The following is a 12,229-nucleotide window of genomic DNA, read 5'->3' on the forward strand; positions in this document are numbered from 1 at the left end:
GACATGAGCGCCCCATCCCATAGCAAGCAGCCTCTGAAATCCAGGCAGGGTCTAATATGCTTCTGGAAGAAGGGGTTAATTCAAGGAAAATAATGAATTAATTTAAATGAATTTTTGAGGAAGTAATGAAACACAAAAATAAGCTATCTGTTTTAACTAGAGATATGCTCTGTGCCATCAGCTCTCTTTCTGTTGTTTATTTCTTGTAATTGTTATTTTAGCTATAATTAGACAACGAAGAAAGATCTCTGCAGCAGGATAGAAATGGCTGAGTTGTCCTCAGTTAGAGAAGTCAGTCTGGTTTTGGTTACTATAGAAATGAGGAGCTCTAAAACATGCACCTGGGAGTGAGCAGGACTTCAAGAAAGCAGATGATGGATTGTGCATGCAGTTAAGCACATCCTGCTAGTAGAAGATGGGAGTGCAAAGCTCCAGGCCCACTTTTTCTGCTGCCGTAGAACAACTGCTAGGCCTCAGCTGGTTGAAAAACAGAAAGGGACAAGCTTGTATTGCCCACCAGTCCTGTTATGTCCAAAATGTAAACCTCAGTGGGAAATGGAGCATTTGGAAGGCACGTTACCATGGCTGGGAGTTGTATGTCATGTATGTATACTCACAAAATGAGTAAACAAGCTCTCAAAAATGTGTCACTGCTTAATGATGTGCATTGCATTCTTTGTACATTCTAATTGAAAATGCAACATTCATATCTTAATTAGTAGAGCAGTGCCTGTTGTAGGTGGGAGTTAGTTTGGTAAATGTTACTTGCAATAATATGGCTTTTTCACACTCTCAGTGACAGCTGACATTTTGATTTTTATTCTAATTGGCGAAAACAAAAATAAAAATTGTTGTAACATCTCCTCTTTTTGATAAGAATGTGAAATGTTCTGCTTTGTTAGAGTGAACCACACTAAAATACGTTTTTTTTCCTAATGCATCAAAACAGCCAGATTACTTCTTTATTTACCTGTCAAACTGCTTTAATTGTAGAATGTATCACAGTGTGAAAAAGGAGAAAAAGAGCTCACGGAAAATTAAACGAAACATTTTATATCTTTAAACTCCAGTGAAAATATTCCTAAATTTGTACTTCGCTCAGTGTTCAAGGCAGTCGGTGGCACTGGGCATGTAGGTTCTGCACTGGGCTGGCTTTGGTTATTTCGTATTTTCTAAAGAAAAACCGTCTTTGTTGGCTTCGAGTGCCATCTGGTGGGCTGCAGGTTTATTTATCCGGGTATGTAATGTTTGTGGAAAGAGACTGCAGTCCTGTATGCGTAGCCACACACAAATCTATCAGTATTGCTTTCTGATTTACGCTGACTTACACACCCATCCAAGGGTGTTTATGCTCATTTCTGGCACTTAAGGTAGATACAAATTAGGGCTTAATGCAAGTTATACATAAGTAAAGCAGAAGTAGACTGTATGACAAAAGTTTGTCTTCTTGTTCAATGGAGATTTCTGAGACAGAACGTAAATGTGACCAGGAGGCCCAGGTGGCCAAGAAGGCCAATGACATCCTGGCTTGTATCAGCAATGGTGTTGGTGAGCAGGACTAGGGAAGTCATCCTGCCCCTGTACTCAGCACTGGTGAGGTACTTTAACAAGCACTGTGTTCAGTTTTGGGCACCGCAGTACAGAAAGGACATGGAGGTGCTGGAGCAGATCCAAAGAAGGGCAACAAGGCTGGGGAAGGGCTTGGAGAATGTGCCCTATGAGGAGAGACTGAAGGACTGGGGCTGTTTAGCCTGCAGGAGGCTGAGGGGAGACCTTACTGCTGTCTTCCAGTACCTGGAAGGTGATCACAGCAGAGCAGAGTTGGTCTCTTCTTACTGGTGGCAGCTGACAGGATGAGGAGAAATGGCCTCAAGTTATGCCAGGGCAGATATAGGTTGGATATCAGGAAGAACTTCTTTACAGAAAGGGTTGTTAAGCACTGGAATAGGCTCCCCAGGGATGTGGTTGAATCACCATCCCTGAATGTGTTTAAAAACCGTCTGGATGTGGTGCTCAGGGACATGGTGTAGCAGAGGGCTGTTAGAGGTAAGGTAGAATAGCTGGGTTGCGGTTGGATTTTATGATCTTGAACATCTTTTCCAACCTGAGCAACTCTATGATTCTATGACCCCATAACCATTCTAAGTCCATCCCATATCCACAGCCCATCCCATACATATCCCATTTCCTAAAATCCCATCCCGTATACATTCCATTTCGATATCCCCACACCCCACATCCCAATCCCACATCTGTGAGAAAGGCTGCAAGTCAGAAATTCCAGATGAGGGAGAAATCCTAGTGATAGCAGGCAAGTTTATTCATTATTGCAGTGGCGGGCGCACGCCCCCTATCGGCAAACGAGGAATTGTGCACCGGTCAGCGAAATGCATTCTGTTGCATAGCCCAGACCCAACGCAGGTCATGCTCTCCTGGTGCTCGCTCGTTGGTTGAGCGTCTCAGACTCACAATCTCCCTGATGCTGTGGCTATGATACATTTCCATATGAGGTCTGTTACCAAGCTGTTTGTTTGTAGGTTGGTTTTGGTTTTTTTTATGGAGGTAGGAGGGCAGTGTTTCCAAAAGTTCATATTGGTGTTGCTTTCACAAATAAAGCCTTGCTGAGTTCTTGCTGTACAGGTGCTGACATCAACTGTCTGCCATTTCTTAGCTTCACGATAGGCCCATTCTCAGCATTCAGTAGGGTACAGAACAAACTCATTGTGCTGTATACCAAGGGCAATTATGGGATATATAGTGTATACTGATGCTTGGGCTATGGTCATCACAAATGCTGTGACTGAATCTTGTATTGGGTCATAGGCAAAATTAACCAAATTCCACCAAGACTGGAACCTTCTTTTAAAGTCATTAGCATTGTTCCAAATGATCTTTTGAATCTCCGTGGATAAAGTACCTGCTTCTCCTTCCCTCATCAATGCAGACACCATTCTCTGTATCCATAATTGAGCCTGTATGCCACTCAAAGCCATAGAGATGTTTGTCTGAAGTGTACCTAATCCTTCAGCCATCAACTGATGATCTTGGGCGTTAAATTCTTCCCACTGAGGCAATATATGACCATTGATTATTTCCCAGTGCCGAAAGAGAGGAGTCTGTGGGATGTTCATTCCCCTGCTGTTGAACACAGGCCTTACACTAAGTGTAAGTGGTGATAGAACTGGTACGTGGCTGTTTTCTAAATAAGTCAAAATAAATGGTCAATATTAGTAAATCCTTGGTAAATCCACTCAGAGTTCTCACTGTTGCCTCCTGTTTTTTTTCTTTTTCTTTTTTTTCTTTTTTTTTTTAATCTGCTACTACGGTCCTGTTAAGCAGGTGCCACTCCTGGCTGCTTACTCCAAGAATAAGAGCCGTGAAACTTGTCCCTGCAAGTTTAAGTTACCACCATCCTGTGCTTCAGCTGGAAATCGCCGCTGCTTATTTGGCTTGAGCTCGGGTCCTCCACAGCTGTGTAAACTTGTGAGACCAGCTCTTCAATCATGTTGTGAATTTACCTAAACCCACTTTCAGTTCAGTTCAGTTCAGTTCAGTTCAGTTCAGTTAATGTATTTGGGTTTGTGTTGCAATGTTCAGTTAGTTACTTCTGCTCACTCCCAACAGGGCAGAGCAGACAGAACCTTCTAGCATATTTCTAGCACATTGCTAATAGTCTTTGCTCCCTCATGCTTCCTCAAAGTAATTCTGGCTCCTCCTCTTTTTCCAGTCCCTGTGCATGGATAGTTACTCACAGAGTGCAACGTGTTCCACTGCAGGTCAGTGTGCACCAGTGCAGGCTCAGCATATTGCCTCATTTGCTATTGCACTGCTTGACTTTGTCTCATAGCCACATTGGTATTCCAGCCCAGGAATGGAAGGATTGCACTCGTGAACAGTGCATGCTTTGTCCATTCAAACCTTCAGTCATCTAGAAGCTTCTGTCTGGGGAACTTCAAAAATGCAAGGGCGGAATCCTTGCAGATTTCTTTTCTGTAAAATGCTGAAGTTTGTGCTTCAAGAATAGGTCGTACCCTTACCCAAGCTGTGCAACTGAACAGAGCTTCTCCACAGTGGAGCAGATGTGGTTGGCACTGTGGTGTGAATGTTGTGGGACGGCATCGCTGTATCCCAAAGAATCTACAGCTATGTCATCTTCTTAAATTCTAATGTAATTAGAAATTGAAACTGAGAGTGAATTTGTGAATAATCTGCTCTGCATCCTGATGGAGAGTCAGTTCTCCAACCCATGGTGTTCAGCCCCAGGCAAACCTCTCACGTTCTTCCGTGTAACTAGCAGAACACATAACTCAGCTCTAAGACACATACTGCACAAGTTCTCTTAGCATCCTTCACATGTCTGGCATATCAAACAGCCTTTTGCAGTCTGATATGAACAGCTATTCATTTATTTAGATTTGGGATTAATAACGGTGGAAGAAAGCATTTGGTGAATTTTATAGGACAGTTTCAGTATTAAGAAAAATAAATACCAGGCTTTATATCTTCATGCAAAACAGCTGAGGAGATTTGATAATATTATGATAATTCTGGCTTTTAAAAGTTTAAGTTCTGTAACCAAAGCTGTGGATTTCATTTACATACATGAGACTACGAAACCTATGTCAAAATGTGTCTTGTCACTGGTGAGTGGAATTTTAGGAGTTACTGTTCAAAATGTTCTTTCATCAGCTTCAGCACTGCAATGAATGCATGCATTGACCATATTTAAGTGGGGGGAAAAAGTGACTATTCTCAATAACTGGAATATTCGTATGAACTTTTATGTTAAACATTATTTGATATGCTCTTTCAGAAACAAAACCATGAAGATTGAGTCCAACAGATCCTTGCTATGAAGGCAATATGATTTTCTGTAAATACAGTGTTGATGTGTGCTTAAAAGGTTGTACTGTTACAGGGAGACACTTGAAATCTAAGGAAATAAGCAGAAGACAGAGCCTTGTGTAGTCTGACTTTGTGAGATGTCAGGTAGCATGTGAAGTGTCTCAATTTTTTCATTTGGCTAACGATACTGAGGCACATAGCAACACTCAAGGAGTGATAGACACACTGGAGTGAGGTCACAGTTGTGGAAGCTGTGATAAGGTTACAGTGCCACTGCTACACTGCTATCTATTATCTAGAGCAAGTGATAAAATACACTTACAAGTGATAAGGGATACACTCTACCAGAACAGATTTGTGACCATGCATCACTGAGACAAAGGTGCACTCCAAGAGAGCTAATCTTGACAGTTTATTCTGTTCTGCAGGCAGGTGTTCCACTTGGGCAGTGCGGTGTGCAAATGGAAAACACCCTTTGGATCCCAAGAAGAATTATTATAATAAGCAAGAGAGAATCTGTGATGGGTGAGAGAGGAAAAGTGCACTTTGAAGCAGGGGACGCCCTGCTGGCAATGCCTATCGCATCCACCGCCAGCATGTTCTTTCTGCCTCCTTTTCCACAGCTTGTTGTTTCTCTAGGGTCGATAGGTAATGGTGCCCCTAGTGATGGTCTAGCACATTTGCCCGCTCATATTGATTCCATCTGACATGCAACTTCATAAAGTTGTACAACCATTAATTTCCTATTAGCCCAAAGGCATGGTCGTGAGCACTCTAAAAGCATTTGTTGTACAAATTTTAGTGATCATTCAAAATCAATATATCAGAATATGCGAAAGTTGAAGAGTTTTTCCCAACCAGCTACATATTAACACAGAACTCAGGGATTTATTTCCAGGCTGCGGAAACTTGGGCTGCAGGTGAAACGTGTTTGTCCTTTTGAGTAGGTTAACAGCATTTCTTGTCATTAAGCTATGTTTGCCTTGTCTCCTTTCTCACGTTTAGCTTTGACAAGCTCTAAGAAAGGAAATATATACCTGTTTGCAGCTGTTGCACATAGTGTTTTTTAAGATATTGCTTGCTTGAACAGGGAAAGTGCCTGTGAGAGTCTTAACTCTTAATCTCAGGTGGTTATTCATACTGTTGGAAATACTCAAAATAATTTATGAGGACGGTATCTCTGATAAAGCAGATTTTATTCGCAGTTGCAATGGCGGGCCTCCTGCAAGCAGGAGAGCACCCAGAAAACAGCGTACATCTTTTATTCCCTATTGCCTGATGCTTATCTCTTTCTCCCCTAGTTCCTCGCTGGCTGTATGTAAATCTGTAATTAATTAACTAACTTGTTTCACACTTGATCGTTGTTCTGTGGATATCTGCTTGTCCTCCCTTCCACAAAGATAAGCTCGGAAGGACAGGGGGGAGTATCTTGATGCCTGTCTGTCACGTAACAATCTTCTCGTGGAGTGAGACAGTCCAGCCTTGTGGAGAGGCCCCAACTTCTCTGATGTTTGCTAACTCTGTTTTTCTTTTGCTGGGAGTTTCTTATCCTAACAGAGCAGCTCTACAATATGTTTCCTAATCCCTAACCCTATACTCACATTGTTTGGAACATTTAACAACTATTACAGTCTTGCAAGAAAGAATGAATCACATAATTCAGTAATAATGTTTCTAAAACATGCTGCTAACATAGACAGTATTTCTACTTCTTAGATGAACTATTTCTACGGATAAGGTACAGAATACAAATAAATTATGTTCTACTTCTTCAAACCAATTGCCCTTTTTAATATCTAATGCAGAAACAACATTCCATTCCCACAATATCTAAGTGTGTTGTGTTCAGTTACTCAAATACGTGGATAAGAATGTATTTGTGTGTGCTTTTTTTTCTCAGGCATCAGAAGAATACAGTGTTTAACACTACTCCTGTGAAAGCAGAAAGCTTGGAGGATCTCTGGGAAAACCTGATTTTTAAGCCCCTAAATGCCCTCAAGTAAACATCTCAGAAAGTTTGTCTCATCGAGGGAAAGCAAAAAATACCTCATTTGTTCATGTGGGAGAAGGAAGCACTCATGACGTTACGATCTGGAATACCAATAACCAAAAATCTTAAACCATAACATCAGTTAACAAGCCCAACTGCGTCATGAGCTTGACAGGCCACACAACACCTTTGAGGCGTTGCTGCTGATTCTTCAGCGGGGCTTGGAAAAGTTTACCTACACATCGCTCTGCCTCCCTGAAGACATACGAGCCCATGGCATCTCCTTCATCCTCAGCTACCACTACTGGGATGATGAGATGATCCTCTGGGAGGCCATCAAGAGATGGACTGGAGGATTCAGCAACAATCACTTATGGCTCTGGGGACATCCTGCAGCCTCACTGTCCCTCTTCCTACAACAGGTTTGTCTCCAGGATGGTGGCTTCCTACAATACAGACAATGCAGCGGTGCAAGGTGATGTGTAGCTGCAGGCCTGGGTGATGGATATCTTCACCAATGGTTTCTGGGCCAGACATCCTCAGGTACCATTCCATAGCCCAGTGGGCTCCCGGAGGCTCCTAGGTGTCCCCAGGGCCAGTGGGGGTGCCTTGGATGGGGCCCTGGTGGCTCTTTGCCCCCTGCTGTTCAGGCATCCCCTTCTTGCTGAAGACGGTGGCAGATCTCAACCAGTTTCTTAACCATGCTGATGTTCATTGCTCAGCACAGCATGCAGCTGTCAACAGTGGACAGGTGGGAAAGGACCAGGGAATGTGGCAGGGCACGTTTAATGACATGGTGAGGTTCAACGTAGTACAATATGTTGTTCCAGAAGTAAAAGAACTCTACAACTGGCTTGAAGTTGACTTTCACCCACTCAAGTTATGTAGCCGTGTCAGCAAGGTACTGAACTGGCTGAAAGACCAAGCTGAAAAGGAACCTGAACTGCAGCTGTATGTTCCTCACCTGCAAAACAATACCATTCTTCGTCTTTTGCAGCAGGTGGCCCAGATCTATCCAAGCACTGAAGTGCAGATGTGCACTTCAGGAATCCCCATCTGCCCCGTTCTGGGCAGTTACTCCCTGCTGACCTCTGCACACTGGAGGGAAGTCTCCTACCGATGCCATGGAGGACATCTGTGTCTACCTGCTCTTTATGACAGTGTTCCCTGTTTGTCCCAGTCTGCACTGAAGGGACAACCTTGTCCAGTGCCTTCGTGCACTGAAGAAATTGTCCCCATCTGAAACTTCTGTGCAAGAGTACGGTCCTCTTTTCATGCTGGGGGGACCATCTGTCCCCCACTTACACTGGAAGCACATCCTTCTCATGCACCACTGGGACATCCCCATTGCATGCCAGAGAACCGTTTCACCTCTGTGTTGGAGAGACGTCCCCAGCTCACTTCAGGACAATGTCCTCATCCAACCCGTCCCCACGCCAAATGGATGGCCCTACCCATCCCCTCTGTTGTCTGCAAACTTTCTGCCCACAGTATGACATGGATGCCTTCCTACCCAATGCACCACCTTCCATGCGCCACCCGCCACCAGAGGAGAAGGGAAAGACCTTGCTTCAGCACTTCCTGGACACTCTCCCTGAAGTCAACACCACTGCCAACATCCTGGTGGTTCTCATCCCCCTCAGCTCCCACCTGGAAGACATTGTGAGCCTTCCTCACCACTTGGGTACACCCCAGCCCAGACGGTGGTCACCATTGCCCTGCTGATGCCAGGTGGCTTGAGGCAACCACGCCATGTGCCTGAACTTGACAGAGTCCCCATTCTTTTCTCCCTCCAGAGGCTCCTGGGGCATTATCCAGAGGAGCGTTTCACAGAGGCAGAACCCCGGTGGCTCATCAGGGCCTCCCAGAGAGAATTGGAAGACGTCCCCAAATGCATTGAAGAGAGAAACTTCAAGGCTGAGCTGAGATACAATTACATAAATCCCCAGGAAATCAAGAACAGTACCCCTATCCGAGCTCCCAGCCACACCTGGCAGCCCTAATACCTGAACACAAGCATGCCCAGCTTCCAAAACCAGGATACCCTCAGCACCTAGCACGTATAAGCACTCAGAACTAAGAACCTCTAGCACCCAGCTACCAGCACACGTTGTATTCAGTGCACACAATACACAGAACTTGGCACCTCCAACACTCTTCACACCCAGCAACTGCACCTCACACCAATGCACCTCACAATCCAGTATCCAAAACCCAAACATCCCCAGGACTCAGCATTCTCTGCACCAAGAGCTCAGCACCCACCTCATGTTCACCCTCAGAAGCCCCAGCGTGTGAGCAGCCAGCATGCCCAGCACACAAAATTAGGCACCCCCAGCACCCTCTTCTTCAATAAATGTCATCTGTGAGTCAAACTCTCCATGTGCTGTTTCAAGTGCAAGTGTCTGACCACTTTGGGGCTAACCAAAAGATAAAGCGTATTACTTAAGGACATTGTTCAAATGCCTCTTGACCACTGACAGGCACAAGGCATCGACCAGCTCTTTAGGAAGCATGTTCCAGTGGTGATCACCATTACAGTAAAAACATTTTTCTTAATTATAGAAGCATAGAAAGGTTTGGGTTGGAAGGGACACCTGCTATAGGCAGTGACACCTCCCACTAGACTGGGCTGCTCACAGACCGATGCCTTGAACATGGTGTTCACCCTTGGCGTGACCTTATGGCAATCCCGTGTTATCTCTTACTGGCTGGGCTCTTGGTGCCTCTGTTGCCAAGAATTGGGCCACATTCATATCCAATGAAGTGTGGCCTCGAACACCTCCAGGGAGGGGGCATCCACAACCCCTCTGGGCAACCTGTTCCAATATCTCACCATCCTCACGGTAACAAATTTCTTCCTAATGTCTAGCCTAAATCAATCCACTTCCAGTTTAACGCCATTTCCTCTTGTCTTTGTCGCTACACACCCTTATGAAAGGTCCCTCACCAGCTTTCCTGCAGGACCCCTTCAGGTTGTGCAAGGCTGTTACAAGGTCTGCCTGGAGCCTTCTCTTAATGTCTAATCTGAAACTCCTCCAGCACAACTTTGCGTTCTATCGCTGGTTAACAGGAAGAAAAGATCCACACACATTATGCATCCATAATCTCCTTGCTCAGCCCCAACCTCAAGGAATGAGGATCTGTGACACCAAGTGGGCCACCATTAACCCTGTCAATCACGTGTGAGTCAGGAACAGTGAGTGAGCCAGTCTCACAGAAGGCACAGCTCTCCATCACTAAAGGAGTTCTGCAAGTTTGTTGGCTTGACTGTGAGCATTGAGACCTGAGGGAGATGTAGGTGCAGATTGTCCCTGTGCCCTGTGGTCCTTTTTGAGGCAGTTCTTTGTGCTGGAAAAGGAGTTTCATCTGCATTCTGTGCCCCAGACAGCATCTGCAGCCTGATGAGGAAGTCAAGTCCCGATGGGTAAAAGATCCTGGGGTTTCACTGTGCCACAAGAAAACTGCCATTGCCTCTCCTGGGCACAGTTGGGGTTGTAGCACAGGAGATGGCGTAGGGTGTTGAGGAGTTGGGCCCTACAGCTGGAGCCCTCTGATTTCTTGCCTGCAGCAAAGCTGGAAGGCACAGCAACCTGAGCCAGGACTGCAGCTGGACATAGCATTATGGCAAGGGGCTGGCATTCATTGGATATGAATGTGGCCCAGTTCTTGGCAACAGAGGCACCAAGAGCCCAGCCAGTAAGAGATAACACGGGATTGCCATAAAGTTATGCCAAGGGTGAACACAGTGCACTACAGAGAGAAGAGCCATGCTGGAGACACGGGTGGGAAGGGGCTCCTGTATAATCAACGAGTATACTAATGTATAATCAACAAGCATACAGAGAAGTTAGGCTGGTCTTTAAAGAGTGTATAACTGGAAAGATGATCACGTTGGAAAGGGATAATCAGAATGAATGGAAAGCTTATCCGTGTCCCGGGCTTACAGAAAAAAACACCAAGAGGAGCAGTCTCCAGAGAGAGATCCTTCCTCAGTGCCAGTCATCCCTTAAATGGGGTCTAGGAGAGATGCAGCCAGGCTCCACTCCTTCCAGTCACACAGATGGATTGCCTTCCCCTGTGCTCCCACGGCTGACTCATTGCTTGCCTCAGGTGATCAGTCAGAGGTTCAGGCCATGATTCAATAGTTCCCATACAGCTCCCTTCCACTGATCATGGAGTGGATTGAGATTGGACCTATGATTGGAAGAGGGACGTAGCAGGGTGACTTGGGACTCAAGGACAGATGGTGACATGAGAGAGACAGCGCTCCTGCAGAAGGGATGTGCAAGCTTGTAGGAGGGAAATGGTGCACCCCCATGATGCTAAGGTGAGGCCTGTTACTTAGCAAGGGCCATGGAAATGTTATCTCTCATGGATGTAAGTGGCATGAGAGAAGCTCCCATGGGTCCAATTTGGGCACGCTGTCCCCAGTAAGATCCAGCCTACAAACAGACTGTAGCACGCCCTGAGTCCTGGGCCTCTTTCAGCTTCTGGCACCAACAGCTGTATGGGAAGATGTGTGGGTGGAGAGGCATTGGCTCAGTGACCTCAGATGAGACAGAACCCACAGTGTGTGGGGTTTCTGCCAGTCCCAATTCCCCCCAGACTGGCACCTTTTATAAAAATCTCGTAGCCCTCGACTGCAGTGTTCCACTTGTATGACAAGAGAAATAATATAGACAAAAATCAAGGAAAAATGTTCTTAACATTTTCTGTTACACCCTGTTGCATAAGATTGTTAAGTACCTTGTTGATGCTTTCCAAGTAGTTTCCTCACTACAACCTTGAGCTCCTGGTTCCTCATGCTGTAGATGAGAGGGTTCAGTGCTGGAGGCACTGTGAGTACAGAACTGCCAAGACCAGGTCCGGAAGAAGAGATAGAGGCTTTGGGCTTTGGGCAAGCAATCGTGTCAGTGATAACAGAAAGGGAGACAACAGCCAAGGTGAGGGAGGTACATGGAAAAGGCTTTGTGCTGTCCGTGCTGAAAGGGCATCCTTGACACAATCCTTGAGATCTGCACATAAGACACCACAGTGAAAACAAAATACCCAAATGCTGAAGAGGCAATAAAAATAAGAAGCCACACTTCCCTGAGTAAAGCGTCTGTGCAGGAGAGCTTGAGGATCTGGAGGATTTCACAGAAGAACTGGCCCAGAGCATTGCCTTGGCAGATGGAGAACTAACTTACATGAGCAATGTGCAACATGGCATTGAGAAGCACCCAGCACCAGGCAGCTTCTGCCATGGCAGCACAAGCTCTGCTGTCCAGGAGGGTGCTGTAGTGCAGGGATTTGCAGATAGCAACATAGCAGTCCTAGGCCATAATGGTGAGAAGGGAATCCTCTGTCCTGTATGGGAACTGTTAAATCACAGGCAGAATCAGTGATGGA

General features: G+C 45.5%; 1 long non-coding RNA gene across 1 annotated transcript in view; it reads left to right on the plus strand.

Moving 5' to 3' along the window:
* Nucleotides 1–9,189, plus strand: part of LOC128086801 (uncharacterized) — a 41,666-nt gene extending 32,477 nt beyond the window's left edge. The window contains exon 3 of the long non-coding RNA XR_008209533.1: nucleotides 6,746–9,189. This is a non-coding gene — a long non-coding RNA (uncharacterized LOC128086801). The remainder of the gene's footprint in view (nucleotides 1–6,745) is intronic.
* The last annotated feature ends 3,040 nt before the right edge of the window (nucleotides 9,190–12,229 follow it).

The sequence above is a fragment of the Tympanuchus pallidicinctus genome, unplaced genomic scaffold (genome assembly GCF_026119805.1).
Source record: "Tympanuchus pallidicinctus isolate F22 unplaced genomic scaffold, pur_lepc_1.0 scaffold3, whole genome shotgun sequence".
Classification (NCBI taxonomy): Eukaryota; Metazoa; Chordata; class Aves; order Galliformes; family Phasianidae; genus Tympanuchus; species Tympanuchus pallidicinctus.